The following is a 17,698-nucleotide window of genomic DNA, read 5'->3' as shown; positions in this document are numbered from 1 at the left end:
TATCTAGTCCAAACCAGTACACTGCAGGAATCTCAACTAAATGAAAGTCCACAACCTCCTGAGGGAGTCCGTTTCACAGTCATGCAGCTCTTACTGTCAGAAGGTTTTTCCTGATGTTTACTCATAATCTCCATAACTTGAAACCATTGGTTCGAGTCCTACACATACACGCACACCCCAGAGCAGGAGAAAACAAGCTTGCTCCATTTTGCACGTGAAAGCCTTTGAGATATTTGAAGATGGCTATCTTATTGCCTCTTTTCCAAGCTAAACATACTCAGCTCCTTCAAGCATCCTTAATGAGGCTTGGTTTCCAGACCCTTCATCATCTTGGTTGCCCTCCTTTGCGCATGTTCCAACTTGTCAACATCCTTCTTAAATTATGGTGCCCACAACTGGACAAAGTAATGCTAAGATTCTATGTGAAGAAGCCTTTGCTCTCTCGTCTTCACATATGTTTAGCTTCTCTCTCATACACTGTAGTGGCTGTGGTGGTGGGGCAGCGTTGCCAAGGTATCCTCCTGACACTGGATTCATTGCAGCTTACTAAGATGGGGGAGGGCTTCAGTGACACTAATTCCAGGAGCGCAGCTCTGCCCCACCCCCATGGCATATAGCTTGTTTAGAGAAAAACCGCAGGCATGACCACCTCTGAAATACAGAAACTTTTGGAGACAAGTTGCTAGGTGTAGTTGTTTTTATTTTAGAAAAAGCATTTCCTGCCTGGGAAGAGTAAAATTATAGAAAAATATGAATTGCATTATACACAATGAAAATAGGCCATGGGAAGATGTAGAGTAAATTACCATCCACATGTCATCTCCAGGAGCTTTATTTTGTGCTGACGCAGAGAAGGCTAGGAATAACTTATTGCATTCATTGAGCAAGCACAGATCATTATTAACACTAAAATCTCCAGTCAATCAGCACGTGGACCTCCAGGTGGCTTCAAATCCCAAATGAAGTGAGGTAGATCTTTCTTGTTCCGTGTGAAGGGAGAGGTTTAAATTGTCTTGACCTTTTGAGAAATCTTTGGAATGTATTTCTGGAAGCCTGTCCCTTAAGAATATATTGATTCATTAGCTGCCTTCAGGCACTCTGGGACTGTTCATAGTAATCACATTGGTGGGGGGGTCAGTAGAGATGAACTCTGTTCTCCGTTGCATTCACATTGCCCTCCACAAGTTGGAGGGCAACTGTGAAGCATGATGAACTTCTGCAGGGTTCTCAGATGTGCAGAGAGCCACCAGAAGCACAGGAGGCTCCCTACTTCACAAAGTTGCCCTTCAACCATGAGCAGCCAACTCCTAGGGGCCGAGGCCCCTTCAGCCCCCCATAAAATATTTGAGGAGGCTGCTGCTCCCAAGTTGATGGGCATAACCATTCAAATAGTGTGTGTGCCTTGTGACTGATTATGTGGGGTGGGACTTACCTGCCCCCCCCCATATTTTATTCAAGTTGGGGGCCCTGCCTCCAAATCATAGAGGGTAATGATGATGATGACTAAAAGGGGGCAGAGTTAGTGTGCTTGTTCCTATTGCCCTCCCTCACATGATTATGGTCCAGTTCTAGGATGGACAGACACAGATGGGCTAATGACATCACATCTACTTTGGCCTTGAGTCAGATGAGAGAAGGAAAAAGAGGAATAAATGAAAAGAGAAGGTGAGGGAGGGTTTGGGGACTTCCCTTTGGTGTCCTATTATATTAACAGAGCATAATTCAGCAGATGAAAATTATTGCAAGGTTGAAACTTGTAATCTTGATCCAGCTAATCCCATGAAATCTATTTTACTGGTCTCACCACTTTGAAAATTGCTACACACATGTGATGGACATCTGCAGCTCACATTTCGTAGGTGAGGGCCAATGAATGTTTAACTGGGCTTGTTCTGTGTCAAATCAATTTGAATCAGTGCTTAGCAACTAATTGTATGTTGATGCTCACACCGCATGCCTGAGCATCAGAATGCCCAGTATGTTTATCAGGCTCCAGTACCTCAGTTGTGTGAACCAGCCTTTTTAAGAGTAGATGTATCTTGTGAAGATTAAAAGCACCAGCAAAATTTGACAACCAGTCTTTATTCCTTTCCTCTTATAAATATCACTTTGACCATGAATTTTAGCTTTTACCTGTCCAGATGTTGCTCTTAGAGCATCTCTTGCTGGTAGATTAGAGCAACCACAGAGCTGGAAAGGACCAGAATTCATTAATTCAGTTCTGTCTTTGGCATTCTTACAAAGAGGAACCCTCTGCAAGGAAGCACGCCAGTTTGGGAAGAACAAAAGATCCCAGGGAAATGTGAGCTGTGAACAGCACAAGCTCCAAAGCCATTTCCCTGTTGATCCTGTTCCATCAGTCATTTTAACTTGCAGCTCCTAGATCAAGAGCATATCACATATCAAGCTGATAAGAACAGACTTCCTTGAGAAAAATGCTTCAGAGAAAAAGCTACATAGAGAATAGGACTAGCTGAGACATAGTATGCAATAGTAACCATAAAGTTAAAAGAGGTCAGCAGGATTAGGGATGGCAAGGGTAGGGAGAAATTTGTTCAGCTTGCATTTTAATATGGATTTACCTAATTTGTACTTCCTGAACACAAACCAAATCATAGTTATCCTCCAAAATTTGTACTATTTCAAATTTTGTGATGCAATTCACCAACCCAAAAGAGTATACAAAGATGTATATAAGGGGAAAGTGTGCTAAAAAATGTAGATAGTAGTGAAAATAATATACAAACGTTATGCATTATATTGTGGAAAATTGCTTGCAAAAATGTGCATGTTAGGCAAATTTGGAGGGAGGGAGGGAGGGAGGGAGGGAAAGGTGTCTGAAAAGTTGTATGAAAATGCAGATATAATGGTTGCACTGACTTTCGTTAAATAAATTGTGAACAAATCAGAAATGGGAAAAACTGAACTTAAGATTGGAAAAACGAAAACCAGAAGAAATTGAAACTGACAAACTTGTCCATTGCTAAACAGGTTAGCATCCAAGCATCAGAAGCAGGTGCAGTCCCTGTTTTCCTGAGAATAGGAGGTGGTATGGCTGGTTCTCAATCTCAATTAAGCAAGTACAGCCTCTGGCCATAGTGCCATAATAGTCACAGCTTTACTTGTAGGCTATGACATATAGGTTACTGCATGTGATCAGGAGCCAAACAATGATCTTGATGAATGAGAAAAGTTAAAGAGGCACAGATGTATTTGGTAGGAAAAGATTAGCTTGTTTATTTTGGCTGATGCCTTAGTGCAGTGTTTCTCAAACTTGGATCTCCCTCTGTTGTTAGACTACAACTCCCATCATCCCTAGCTAGCAGGACCAGGGAGTTGTAGTCCAACAAAAGCTAGAGATCTAAGTTTGAGAGATATTGTTAATGTAAAACCTGGCTCCTAGCGAGGGTCAGGTGAGGCAAAAGCAGAGGTAGGGAAAATCGAAGGCTGAAGGCAGGAGCAGATGTCGTAGCTACATAGACGAGTGAGCAAGTCTGACTTGGGAGCCTTTAAAGAGGATAGAGAGTGTCACCTGACCCACTCTAGCCAATTGGTGGAAGGAAGCTTTATCAGATGGTCCCCTGATGTTCCGTCATTAGGGTATTGCTGAGTGGCAGAGCACATGCTTAAACCTTGCCTGACATCCTTTAGGTCACCAGTTCAAGACTTGCTATGGAATCAAATATTCATGCCTTTTTTTTTTGAACAGAGGAAATCTGGACTCCAGGTCTATGGTGATTTGTGCAAGCTGAGAATGTAGTCATCCTTCCCCTGGCTTATTTTAGCATAATTGCAACCTGTGAAAATTTGTCCCAGGAGTGCAGAGACAGCAAAGTGTGTGTTGTTTACCCTTTCTGCTGTAACTCTGAAGATTAAGGCAGAAAATGAAGTGAGAATTAAACATTTGCTAACAATCAAAGCACCGAAGGCAGAACCAGCAACAGTATGTGAACTATTCAAGGTTGCATTTAATACATCTTATTAAAAATTGGCCAGACCTCAGACTTGTTCCTCCCTATAATCTATGGTAATAATTATGGTGGTGTGTTGAAATGCACAATTATATGGACATGCACAATCCCAAAAATGAAACGTTCTCCAACACCATCAAGAAGATGTTTCTGAATGTGAATGGGAAGGTAGTGGCACAAAGAGCTAAAGCTTCCAGTGCATTAAGATATCTGCATTCCTTGTTTCTTGGGAAACTAAGCATTTGAAGCAGTGCTGTAATGAGTTTTGGTGGTGTTCAAGTATCAAGACGAAAATTCCCTTTTGAAGGGGCTGAATTTTTCAACAAATGCCCAGAACTCCCTTTACAATGCAACCCTAGGTATGCCTGTTGTAAAGTAAGTCTCGTTGACTGCAGGAGGACTTACTTTCAGTAAAGCGTTTCTAAAAAGCCTTGATGTTTATGTTCAAAATGGCTGTGTTCCTGTTCTATGGGTTACATCCAATGTTAGTCACAATCAGAGGATGTCCATAGAGTATGGCTCATGTTGGATATCACCCTCTCTCTCATTTTAGTTTTCTACATTGCAGATTTTATAAAGCTCCAGGTCCCTATGCTGGGCAATGATGTAAATAATATGATGTGATACCATGCAGCTACTAGTCCCTCTCTGAAACACCTTCAATAACTGCGCACAGGGGATGTCTCCCATATGGTACCCACCTGCTTTCAGATTTATGTGTGCAGAGGTAAGTAAACATGTGACACTCACTTTTTGGGCATGATGGTGTGCAGTTAAAAGGCTAAAGCAATACAGTGCATATAAAAACAATTTGGACAGGATTTTTATTTTAGATCTGTATGTATTTATGCACACACAGACACTCAAACCACACAATAACTAGTGTGCATTTCAAGATATAAACAGAATGAGAAAAATCAGAGAGAAGCAAAGATTCCGATTTCAAAATGATTTCTTTGTTTGGTTTTTCTCTTCATGCTGCACCTTCCCTCCTTCAATATTCTGAAATAAAAAATGGAAGCTGAGCCTTTCTGCATTGTTCTTGTTGAATCGACATACATAATAAATGGTGACCACTTTTCTATCAGTACATCCACAAGCAACAGGTTACATGTGCCTTTAATTTCAGATGAAATCTTTCCCACAACCCAAATTCCCCATGTTTTTATCAATCCAATCAGTAATAAGTGGTGGATTTAGCCACAGCTTGCAATGTAGCAGTTGTTAATCATAATAAAATTAGATCCCTTCTAATTCCTGGTATACATACCTTTGCATCTATACATTCTTGCAACACTGTGGAATGTGCTAATGACATTACATAGCTTGTAATCAGTTTAGTAAACTGGAGTAGCCATGCCCAGTTATCTCATATGAAGAGAAGCAGTGACTTGCATGCAGGAGAAGTCTCAGGTTGCGAGCATGCAACCTATCAGAGGAGGGGATATGAGCCAGATGAGGAGAGGACCCCCACTTTTGTGACAACTGCTCCATAGAGTCCAGACCTAGAGGCCAGAAGTATGTGTGTGTTTGTATGTGTATCCAGAGCACTGTAGAAGCTGTTGTGTTTCTCTTGCCAATAAAGAGTTAACTATCAGGCTTCCTTATCTGGGCCAGGCCAGTACACCTTGCTTCATGGGTGGGCCAGCCCTGCTCAAAAGCACACTTCCCTATATACCCATTTTACTCACCAAGAGATTGCTCTATCTGTTTAGACTTCATTTCAACACAGCATGGCATCCAGACACTCATTTGAAGGAGTCCAGCTTTTGCAATCAGCCTTGGTGCCTGTCTTTTTTAAGTAACCCTGGCGATTAATTACATGTTGTGCCGCATAACTCTGACTACATAACTGACTCCATAAACTCTCCCACACTTTCTCATGTGCCCATGTTTAGAGACTATCCTTTACACCAGCCTTTCTCATCCTTGGGTTCCCAGATGTTGTTGGACTACAAATCCCATCATCCACAGCCAGCAGGGGCAGCAGTCAGGGGTGATGGGAGTGGTAGTCCAACAACATGTGGGAACCTAAGGTTGAGAAAGGCTGCTTTATGCTATGTAGCTAATCCACCATGTGACCTGATTCCACAAAGGTATCAAACTTGCCACAAGAATGGCAACCTGTTCAAAATGGGAATGCTCATTTGTTTTTCAGATGAATGGAACAGTGAACTGTGGGTAGCGATGGGAACTGGATCTATCTAACCACCCTTCAAAGTTCTCACCAGCTTTCTATATATTGCAGACTGATCTGGAAATGCAAAGAACTGAACATAAGATGGAGAAACTGAGAGAAACCGAAATTGACAGATTTGCCAAAGCCTAAGTGAGAGTCCCATTCAATCTGAATATTTCTTCCCAGGGCTTTCTGTTGTTTCATGGCATTCCAGGAGAGGTGGGGCTCCCGCCGAGGGCTGCAATCTCTATTTTATTTTACCCAGAATGCACTACATCCAGGAGAATTATGGGAGAAGGAAAATTGCATCTTCTGCTGCAGAAGCCAGCTCCTCCCATTAGTGACAGTAGAATTTAGTAAAAAGGAAGGAAGGAAGGAAGGAAGGAAGGAAGGAAGGAAGGAAGGAAGGAAGGAAGGAAGGAAGGAAAAGTGGAAAGAAAGGAAGATGGAAAACACCCAAACCTATCACAGCAAAATCATTACCAATGGATAAAACATGAAATAAAAGCAGATTTTGATGAATGAAACACTGAATTAATGAGACTTCCAGAAACAAACATGAAGGAAATCCCCAAAGCAAGATTCCTACTGCAGAGTAATCACGATAAAAACTTAGCACTTTGCAAATCAAAGCTAGGATCTGGTATGGTGAGTTGAACTTCTTCCTCCAGAGCCTTCTATAGCTGTCCCTGATATACAGCAGAGAACATGCAAGTCCCATTCAACAGCATCCATGAGCTTTTTAAAAATGATAAAATCATATCATATTCTGTGCATCAGTGTAGGCAGGCGACCCCAGTAGGAAAGTGTGGGGCCAGGGAATCTGCTGATACCTTAGGTGGTGCTATTTACTGCTAATCTGCTTTTAGATTACATTTTCCTCCTTTCTCTACAACTGTTTTGTGACTATTGTGTGATTTGCTTGCTGAACAATGCACAGAGGAAGCAGTAGGGTCTGTGTGAATGGCTCATGAGCCTAATAACTAAGGGGTCCCATGCTTCTCTTGGAATGTATATGTGCATTTCATTGTTGTGCAGGCACATCTGTACAATTACATCGTGGGAAAACTAGAACGCTTCCACTTATTTCAATGAATAAAAGCTACAAGCACTATTATCTGCGTTGCCGGGGGGTGGGGACGCTGTTTAGATTAGTCACTGAATACCCAATGGAACCCCATTTCAAGGAAAACAATTGGACATTCTGAACAATTGGCTTCCAACAGAGTGCATTGAGGCACCCTATAGAAAGGGTTCCCCCAAAGAAATCCGGTGGAGAAGGAAAGGTGCCACCACCCATTAATGTATAAAGGAACGAAACTGTGGACATGGAGGTGTTACTAGACTACAACTCCCATCATCCCTCACTATTGGCCACATTAGCAAAGGCTGATGGGAGTTGGAGTCCAACAACATCTGGTTTCCCCACCTCTGCATTATGGAGTTGGTCCATGCCATGCAATCTCTTGGGGGTGTGGGGATAGCCAAATCACCGACAGCAGACTGCTGAAAAAGTCTGCTGACTAATCAGGAGCTGAGTAGCAATCCACACACTGGTTTGGGACCATCAAATTGGTTTGGTTCACTGCAAAAAGCAGACCGAATGACTTCTCCATTCCTAGCTCTTATATGTTACCTCTTGGCCAAGTGACTTGACAGCAGGCAAGCCCCGATGAATTCTGGTTCACCTGCATTTTTTCCCAGCTGGTGTGAACCATGGAGACTGCATTGAGTAATTCACCCAGGCTAGATCATTTGCAAATTCTGACAGTCTCTTGCCTTCTTTCAGCCTCCAGGGCACTGGGTGCTGGGCTTTACACCTTTGCTCCTGCAACGTGCCCAGTGATGAAACCCTCAGCCATGGACAATCTCTGGAGCCGCCAACACCCACAGCTGATTGTGCAGAAGGCGACTTTCCCAGCTCATAAAGCATTAGCTACTTGCATGGAGCAATGAATAAACCAGAAATAAAATTTAAAAAGTCAGAGTCGGGCAGGGCTGAGTCCTTAGCATGCTTATAGCAAACACAAAAAGAATGTGCCTTGGAATAGATTCTTTTACCCTGAGGACACACACGTTCTCTGCATGTCCCTAAGCCTATGAAACTAGGCTGCCTCTAGCACATGGCTAACCAGCAGAGCACCAGTGGACCTTCCCAGAAAAGAGAACAGGGAGGTCACTGCTAGGAAGGAGGCGAAAGCCTGCATACCATTGCACAGCAAAGGTGTGGCCTTTTGGTTAATGCCAGGCTCAGTTAAGAGCTGGGAAAGTTCTGCTGCACTGAAACCAATAGCTGCACAACGGCCCTAGCCTTGGGTGAGGGAGGGCGGGAGGAATGTTCCTCTCTTCCTTTTCATGTGGCTGCATTCACCTGGGGAGCCAGGCACCCGAAGGACTGGCCCTGTGGCAAGGCGGAGGATTAGCATCCCTGCACCTGCACAGCTTCACGTGAGGCATCTATTTTGCTATGCAAACCAGTTTTGCTGCAGACTTGACCCAGGAACTGAAGTTGCCCTCAATTCGTTGCTGTTGACAGAATGGGGAAAGAGTTCCAGGGCCAATGTCTCCATGCAAATGCTTCACCATTCATAATAAGTGGAAGTGCACTTCTGGAATGCTAGTTTTAAAATCATGAGGTTGAATGGGACCTTGCTGGTCCTCTTGCTCAGCCCTGCAGGACCAGCAGGGTTCAACTACAGCTTCTCTGAGAGATGGCTGCACAGTGTCTGTGGCAACACCTCTAGCAAAAGAGAAGCCACCATCTCTCAAGGCACTTTGCTCCATGTTCTCACAGCTCTTGCGATGAGGAAAGTCCCAAATGTTTGCCTATGGAAGAAAGTCTTCTTGTGTTTGCATAAGAGCAAAGAACTTTGATGATTCTCGGAAACAGAGACCTCTTGAGATACAGATACTGCACTCTTAAAATAATAATTAAGAACTTGGAATTCTCTCAAACGCTGCTCTCTAAAATACAAGGGGCAAAAGATAAATATTTCCCTCCTCTCTTTAGGAAGTGGGCTGAGCATTAACTATGGTCCTTTGGCCAACAACTTACGGCACGTCAAGGGGTTTTCTTTTCTTCTTTTTCCGCTCTGTGATGGCAGACATTTGCTGAACCTTGCTTTCTGGAGATGTCCAAATGGTCCTGGTGCCTAAGCAGGTTGCTGGATTTGGGCCCCAGGATGAGAATTTGCAAGACACACAGCTAAAGACCCACAATTCCTCACTGCAAACTCTGGCTGGGACCTATAAAAGAGAGACACTCCTCAAGGGTGCATGTATTGGGATGGAGGTGGAGGCATAAAGGAATGCATAGTTTCCTTGCAAGTTTTGCTCCATATTGCCAAGCCAAGCCCTATCATTAGGCAGAACGAGACAGCAAATTCTTAGTGTCATGAAAGAGCAGCAAAATGTTGACCTTAATACATTATTGTTTGGGCTCTTGTGACATGTATTGGGTACCAAAGCAGCCTTTACCACCCTGGTGCCCTCTGGATGTTTCGGACTACAATTCCCATCAGTTAGAGGGCTGATGAGAGTTTGGGAGCACATTTGGGAGCACCAAAGTGTTGAAGGCTATGTTAAAGTAACTTGACAGGCCTTGGGTACTATGGACCTTGACTTGAGGTGGGGATGCTTTCATGCTGAGCCTCAGACAGCAAAATGTCTTGGGTCAGCCTTGTATATCCTTTAGTGGTAAAAATCATACGTGGGATTTCATTTACTTTCTTATTAATCATATTTATTATATGTTGAGACATGATACGTCGGGGAAATATGGAAGTAAAATGGCTGGGGGTTACCAAATGAGCACTGTATTTCCACCAGACAGCAGTTTGACCATCTGTTAGCAAAACTATGCTGTAAAGTGACCAGAAAACGGGTGATAAGGAAATATACATTTGTAAGTATATTTGTGACCTGAAAACCAATAGACACCCAATGCTTGTGCAACATCATCTAAGCCTGGCTGACATTTTGCCTCTTTGACCTGTTCAGGCTCTCTATCTGCTTCATTTTCATACAGTAGAGGAGTTCCCAGATTTCCCAATGATGAGATGAGAAGCTGGTGATTAGAAAAAACCACAGTGCTGCTTGCACAGAAATTGGGCAACCAAGCACTGATCGCATCTGCAGAGTTCTGCATGGGTGTCACAGAAAGTCTTGGCGAAATGGGCAACCCCAAATGTGCTAGAAATTGCTGTTACTTCCTAAAGCAGCCTGGTTATTTGCGGCATTTGTCACAGTATTTTGCGGTATTTGTGGCAGCCCTGAGTGCCTTATGTCTGCATGTTTTTTAAACAGTGCAGGAGCTCGTCATTTTGCCTTGGAGTTCAGTGCAATATTCTAAAGGGGGGAAATGTCACGAGGAGAAGACTCAGAGCTGACTTGCAAGACTTATCTTGAACAGCAATGTGCATGGGAAGGAATGTCCGTAGAGAAGTTGAACAATTTCATGGAGGATAAGGCTATCAATGAATACCAACCATGATGGCTATATTCTGCCTCCACAGTCAGATGCTGCGATGCTTCTGAGTACCAGTTGCTGGAAACCACAGGAAGGGATAGTTCTCTTTTTCTCAGGTGGGTGTCCTGCAGACATGTGGTTTCCAACTGTGGGAAAAGGATGCTGGCCTAAATGGGCCATTGGCCTGATGCAACAGGCTCTTCTTAGATAGGAGGAGTGGGAGTTAGAGGCTGGCTGGCTGTTTCACCGCTGTTTTGCTGAAAGTAGAAACTTAAGCAGACTCTGTGTCTGGAGGAGTTTGCGAGGGAAGGCAAGCAAAATGGACTGGTAACTTATGCACTGCTACAAATGAGTTTTGGAAGCAAAAAGTAAGAGACTCTCTCTTGGGCTTGATGGTTGAGAAATGCATTGTATTGGCCTTGATATGCATAAATGCTACAGCTTGTTAATAGTTGCCATCGTACAAGAAGAAGGTCCTGTCACGAGTCAGTGCCAACTATGCAATGCACAGTTTATACATCAGGAGCCCAGATAGGAGTGTGATGCTTCTTTGGAAGCTGCAAAGGGGCCTTGTATTTCTGGAGGTCAGTGGGTCACTGATACTCCTATGTGAGTAGTGGAAAGGTTCATGATTAATGTAATAGTTCAGTGGGTAGAAATGTACCCAGCACAGTATGGACCCAAACAAACGTTGATGAAGGACAAAGAGATCTCTAGGTTCCCCGTGGGGATTCTGTCTTGCACAGACAAAGCTATGCACATGGCAGGAGGGTGGGTGGTGCCTATCATCAACTTCATTTAAAAGTAGGAATTGTTGCATTTTCCTTCCGCTGTTTCCCTTACACTCACTTGTGGCAACAGGTTTTCAGATACATGAATGGTGCAGTGATGTGTTTGTTTGTATGTGTTGTGTGTGAAGATTCCACACTGTGTGAAGATTCCTGCACAACCCAGATACGGTAAGCATGTCCGAGCGTGTGAAAATGAGGCGTCATTTTGAAAATATGAAATGGTATGTTCTTAATCAGAAATAAATATTTGTTCAGAAACCATTATGGGTAGCTGGAATGATGATGGCAGGAGGCAAAAGTGATTCATGGGGTCAGAGCTTAACAAAATAACACCTTGATGTGCTCCCCCCCCCCAACGATAGCAAAGAGTACTTCATAAAGCTGTTGAAAATAAACACACACTTCCCCTGAGTACATCTATTTGATGAAGACCAGAAGTGCCGTTTATCAAGGTGACATTGATGTTGAATCAGATATGCAAAACTTGTCTAACATTCCACACATCAAAGCTGTGTAATGGTATATTATGGCTCAGCTCTTTCCCACAGATTCAGCAGGCAAAACTATTATAAGATATCTCACTGCACCATCACTGTGAGTTCAAACGGTTCAGAAACAAGGAATCAAGCCCCATCATTTGCTACATCAAATGATAACTCTCTCACACACAGAGTCGCACACATGTATCCATGAATATTATACAAGTATATAAGTGGGGGGTGGGTATATGTGTGGGTGTATCTTCCTATATAATAAAAATGTAAGGCTGTCACTGCACAGCCCCTTTGAAGGGATTTGTAGTGCCATGTCAGAAACCTGGATTTGCATGAAATCAGGGTGAAGGTGGAGACAGTGAAGGCAGGTTCCACAACAGCAGCGGCCTTGGCAAGGGAATGAGTAGTTTAAAACAATTGCAGCACAAAAGAGATAAGTGGCTTCAGAAATGTGTTTGGGAAGGTGAAAAGTGTGCTTAGTGCTAGCATGGAGTGGTAAGGGAAAGCTATAAAGGGTCAATGTGGGAGAATGGCCGTGGGGTTAGCAAGTGGCGTGAGCAGGGACAGAGCCCTGTTTTGTGTGTGTGTGTGTGTGTGTATGTGTGTGCATGCGATGCTTAAATTGAAATAACCCAAAGGAACCTATTTTTCTTGTTGCACCACAGATATTGGCTTTGCCCTTTTCCCACTTCTGAATTCAGCTCAGTGCTGTTGGCAGTGGCTCTTCAGGGCAGTGCCGGATTTACGTATAAGCTAAACAAGCTATAGCTTAGGGCCCCACTCTCTTGGGGGCCCCAAAAAAATTTAAAGGGGAAAAAACTGGATGTAGATTTCCAAAATATAAGATTAAAAAAAAAAACCTACATACAGCTACAGCATTTTGTGTTGTGTGGGCTCCTACAATGTAAGCAATAGGCCCTGCCTGCTAGCCTGCTCCCTAAAATATCACTGGTAATTATTTCACTATTAATATACTTCTTCTTAATTGTATTTCACTATTAATATACTTCTTCTTAATTGTATTTTAGTTCAACAATTACTTTGATAAAATACACATTTTGTTATGTGCAAATGGCTTTAGATACCTATTAGGTCCATAAATTACCATATAGCATATACAGGGATACCTCAGGTTAAGTACTTAATTCGTTCCGGAGGTCTGTTCTTAACCTGAAACTGTTCTTAACCTGAAGCACCACTTTAGCTAATGGGGCCTCCTGCTGCTGCCACGCCGCCAGAGCACGATTTCTGTTCTCATCCTGAAGCAAAGTTCTTAACCCGAGGTAATATTTCTGGGTTAGCGGAGTCTGTAACCTGAAGCATATGTAACCTGAAGCATATGTAACCCGAGGTACCACTGTATTCAACACACAAAAAAGTGACAATTTGTTGTTATCATATAAAGGGCTGGACATATAAAGGGCCCCATTACCTTCAATAACTGAAGGCCTCATCAAAACTAAATGCAGCCCTGCTTCAGGGTTTCAGATAGTGAAATTCCCAGACCTAAATGGAAATGCCAGCAATAGATGCTAAAACATTTTGCATGCAAAGTTAATGCTCTGCTGATGAGCTGGAGCAGTTCTGCCCATGTTCCAGGGATCTCTCAAAAGCCCAACCAGCACTGCTGGCCACTGCTGCATCTTCTTGGAATCCAGAAGCAATGCCAGGACCACTCTTACACTTTTCACAACTGAGAGTGAAGCACATGTCTGGTTTAAATTCAGAAACCTGGGAAGCACTGCTCTTGAGAGCTGGTTCCATCTTCCTGACAGGTTGTTAACTAGAGGAACGAGAGCAATCCTGGAATCACAGGAGACTTCGCTGGAGGACATCTGGTGCTGCTCTAAAAATACTCCCAGATTGTTCTTGGCTACAGAAAATCTCTGTAAAAAAAAAACCTTGTACTCCTTTAAATGAGCAAAGGCATCTGACTTATTTTGAGCAGACTGCATTTCATCACTTATCTTTCAAAGTTTATTTGACATGTTAAGCATCAATTGACCACAGGACATGGAACGAAAAGAAGAAGAAGAAGTAGGCTCAGAATACCTTCAAACTAGCCATGTTCATTTCAAGATGCTGATGTAAAGCCATAGATTACGTCACAGAAAATGAATTCAGAAAATAAAGGGTAAGTTCAGAGAGAGGTGGGGAGAGGGAGGGAGGGAGGGAGAGGGAGAGAAAGTATGTAATTGTTTCATGTATATACAATGAGAGGAGCATATGTTTAGCAATATAATTATTGGGGAGTGTGCATCTAATGAGCACATCGGTGCGCAATCAAATATAAGTGCACAACTCTGCAAGATTCTGGGCACCTCTCAAGAGGTGTGGGGAATAACTTGCCCTGGTCTCAGCATTCGCGCACATGTACACCAGGCCATGTGCAATTGGGGTGTCTACAGGAGGATAGCCATGTGTCCCACTTTACAGAGGACAGCCCTTTATTCAAAGGGCTGCCAGGCCCAGTCTAACTTACTTTATTATTTTGTTTATTTATTTCATAAAGCTTTTACACTTTTTGATTGTTAAAAAAAAAGCCTCAAAGAGACTAACACAATAAAATTATCTGTGGAAAAAAACCACCTCTATAAAGCACTACAAAGATAAAATCAACAATAAACTAAAAACAGATTAAAACATACATCGACATTCTACATCTCTGCATAGGCTTGTCCAAACAAAAATGTTTTTAGCATGTGCCGAAAAGAGTAAATTGAAGGCGCTTGTCTGAGGTCACCTGTCTGAATATAGGTTCTGCTGCACTTATTATGGAGAGGATTTTGTGGCACTTGCAACAGGGCCAGTTCTGCAGATCAAGGCAGTCGAATAGTAATTCTAATGATCATTTTATTATTTGTACCCTGCCCATCTGACTGCGCATAAATGGGGCAAGGTGATCTCACAGGTAAACTGGTCCTGAGTTGTAATGTTCTTTATATACTGATAAGTAACAATTTGAACTTGGCCCGGTGGCAAATCAGCAACCAGTGCAGATCTCTGACCACAGGTGTTCTATGCTGGCAGGGCCTCACTCCTGCCAGCAATTGTGCTGCAACATTCTGCAAGAACTGTAGCTTCCAGATGAAGCACAAGGGAAGCCTCATATACAGTGCATTGCAGTAAACTTTCTTTCCCTCGTCTGGCTGCCTAAAGCCAATACCGCTCTTACCTGTAACCAATAAAGTTGTGGCCATTTTTCGCCCATTAACCTAAATTCTGGTGTCCAGTGTCTTTATTTATTCCAACTTGGGGGGGGGGGAATCGCCACGCAAAGAGCTGTAAGAAGGGAGAACAGGGGCTCAAAGAGTCCCCATAACCAAATGTTAGCACCTAGACAGCAGACTGAGGGTGCAAACAGCTCAACTGGTAACAGTCTTCCCCACTTCGGTGAGATGAATTGCATTTCCATTTCAACTATATGCAGATCTCTGTTGTCTTTTGTTCTCTTTTGTAGTGACATGTAGGGATGGTTTAGAATTTCACTGTGACATGACATTTTGTAGTGACATGTAGGGATGGTCTAGAATTAGAAACAGAACTGTTAGAACCCAAAACTAAGATTTTGTCAAAAATGTATAACTTGCTGTTGAAATGGAATACTCAGGATGAAACGGTGAAATCTGCTATGATTAAATGGGCACAAGATGTTGGACATAACATTATGTTTGCTGACTGGGAACAGTTGTGGACCAAAGGTATGAAGTTTACGGCATGTAATGCCTTGAGAGAGAATATTATGAAAATGATTTACAGGTGGTACATGACCCCAGTCAAGCTTGCACAAATCTATCATTTGCCCGATAATAAATGTTGGAAATGTAAAGAAACTGAAGGTACATTCTTTCACCTTTGGTGGACGTGCCCAAGGATTAAGGCTTTCAGGGAAATGATATAAAATGAACTGAAAAGGGTATTTAAATATACCTTCTTGAAGAAACCAGAGGCCTTTCTCCTGGGCATAGTCAGCCAATTGGTGCCAAAGAAGGATAGAACTTTTTTTATGTATGCTACAACAGCAGCAAGAATACTCATTGCAAAGTATTGGAAGACACAAGATTTACCCACTCTGGAAGAATGGCAGATGAAGCTGATGGACTATATGGAACTGGCAGAAATGACTGGCAGAATCCGAGACCAGGGAGAAGAGTCGGTGGAAGAAGATTGGAAGAAATTTAAAGACTATCTACAGAAATATTGTAAAATTAATGAATGTTAGAGTGATGTTGGATAGAAATTAAGTGGTTTCCAACTATAATGCTTTAAGGGAATATGAAAAATGGGTTAATAGGGAAAAATCTAATGTTACTATTTTAAGACCAAAGATTAGGATAAACAAAGAGGGTAAGGATTTGCTGAGCTAACAAATTGAACTGGAATACAAAAAAGGGAGGTATGAGGAGGTCCGGGAAACAAGCTAAGGAAAATAAGTAATAGAAAAATGGAGTGGTTTTTAATCATTTTTATTTTGTGTTTTTTTTCATTTTGTATTGTAATATCTTAAAAAAATCTTAATAAATATCTTATTAAAAAAAATAGAATTTCACTGTCGTCAAATTTTAATGTGAGCTTCGCGGTGTTCGCTCGGTCGACAGCCATGTGAGGCGATGGGGTTCGTGCAAGCGGTAGCAGTAGTTAATGATACCGATTTGTGTTTATTTATTTTTTAATCACAAACCTAACAACAATGTTTTTGAGTCCAAACTATTATACTAACTCTATTTTGTTCTCTGTCCTTGTTTTGCAGTTACCATCCATTCTGATGTCCTTGAAACATGGATTCCCTTGAACTCTCGTTTTATTGATGTCATGCTGGCAGCTATTAACATTCATTGTTTTGTTTCTTATCCTTTCTCCCTACCTATATAGCTCTTCATTACACACTTGCCAAGGTTGGGGGTGTCAGGCACTTATGCTGAATGAGGGTGTCATGGGGATGGTGGATTAAAGGGGAAGAAGAACCTGAGAGCAGAGATAGTTAAGTAAAGGCATGAGAGTCCTTGTAGTTTTATGGCCAGGATGCTTCTGAGCATGCTCAGGAGCACCATTTCCTGCTGGGGTGCATGGGCTTTGTAGTTTTGTCTGCCTCCCTGCCTGGTTCATTAAACTGGGAAAGCCGTATGAAACTACAGCTCACATGTAGCTAGGGCAAATAATGATGATGCTGACCACCCAAGTGAAAAATCCAAGCCTTTCATGTGTCCTTTCAAATAAGATCCTTCATGTGTCCAGTCAGCTTTCCGTATGCCAATTTAAACTCATCCATTGAAAGAGGAGACCAACAGGGAGGGAGGACTAGAGACAAGTTCACCCTGGGCTTTGCTTTTCTGTGCTTTCTTAGGGACACAATGGAAAGGCCCCATCTGCCCCTCTCCCCATGGGAAAATGTGGCATGATCTCTCAGAGTAATCAAATGAAACTTTAACACGTGGCATGATAAAAGTCTATAATTTTACCAGGTCAAGTTACTTGTTGTTTACTGTTGTAACAATTGTTTTCTCAAAATTTATCTTCTGTACCATGAAAATAAATAAAAAGAGTATTAAAAAAAGAATTATCAACAAATGAATTGATGTTTAAGTGAGCCAGCGAGAAGTCGCTTATCACTAGGGATATCAGAGAATTCAGACAAAAACAGAAAGCAGAAATTGCTGCAGTTTGCGCATTTTTCCATGGTCAGACAAAGAAATCAGTCGAACAAATGTATTCATTCACATAGTTGTTGTTGTCGTTTTTAAGTCCATAAATGATAAATAATTAATGTCTTTTAAAACATTGTTTTGATCTTTCCT

At 42.3% G+C, this 17,698-nt stretch overlaps 1 long non-coding RNA gene across 4 annotated transcripts in view; it reads left to right on the top strand.

Annotated features, from left to right (window-relative positions):
* Positions 1 to 17,415, top strand: part of LOC309514273 — a 28,668-nt gene extending 11,253 nt beyond the window's left edge. The window contains exons 2-5 of one of the 4 annotated variants that reach the window (XR_014211864.1): positions 4,540 to 4,698; positions 6,130 to 6,300; positions 11,538 to 11,861; positions 16,654 to 17,415. This is a non-coding gene — a long non-coding RNA (uncharacterized lncRNA). Of the gene's footprint in view, positions 1 to 4,539; positions 4,699 to 6,129; positions 6,301 to 7,939; positions 11,089 to 11,537; positions 12,303 to 16,653 lie in introns of those variants that run through there. The other 3 variants (XR_014211865.1, XR_014211866.1, XR_014211867.1) reach the window with 3 other exon arrangements.
* The last annotated feature ends 283 nt before the right edge of the window (positions 17,416 to 17,698 follow it).

This window comes from Podarcis vaucheri, assembly GCF_965113315.1.
Source record: "Podarcis vaucheri genome assembly, chromosome: 11".
NCBI lineage: Eukaryota > Metazoa > Chordata > Lepidosauria > Squamata > Lacertidae > Podarcis > Podarcis vaucheri.
This window is presented reverse-complemented; position numbering and strand designations above follow the sequence as displayed.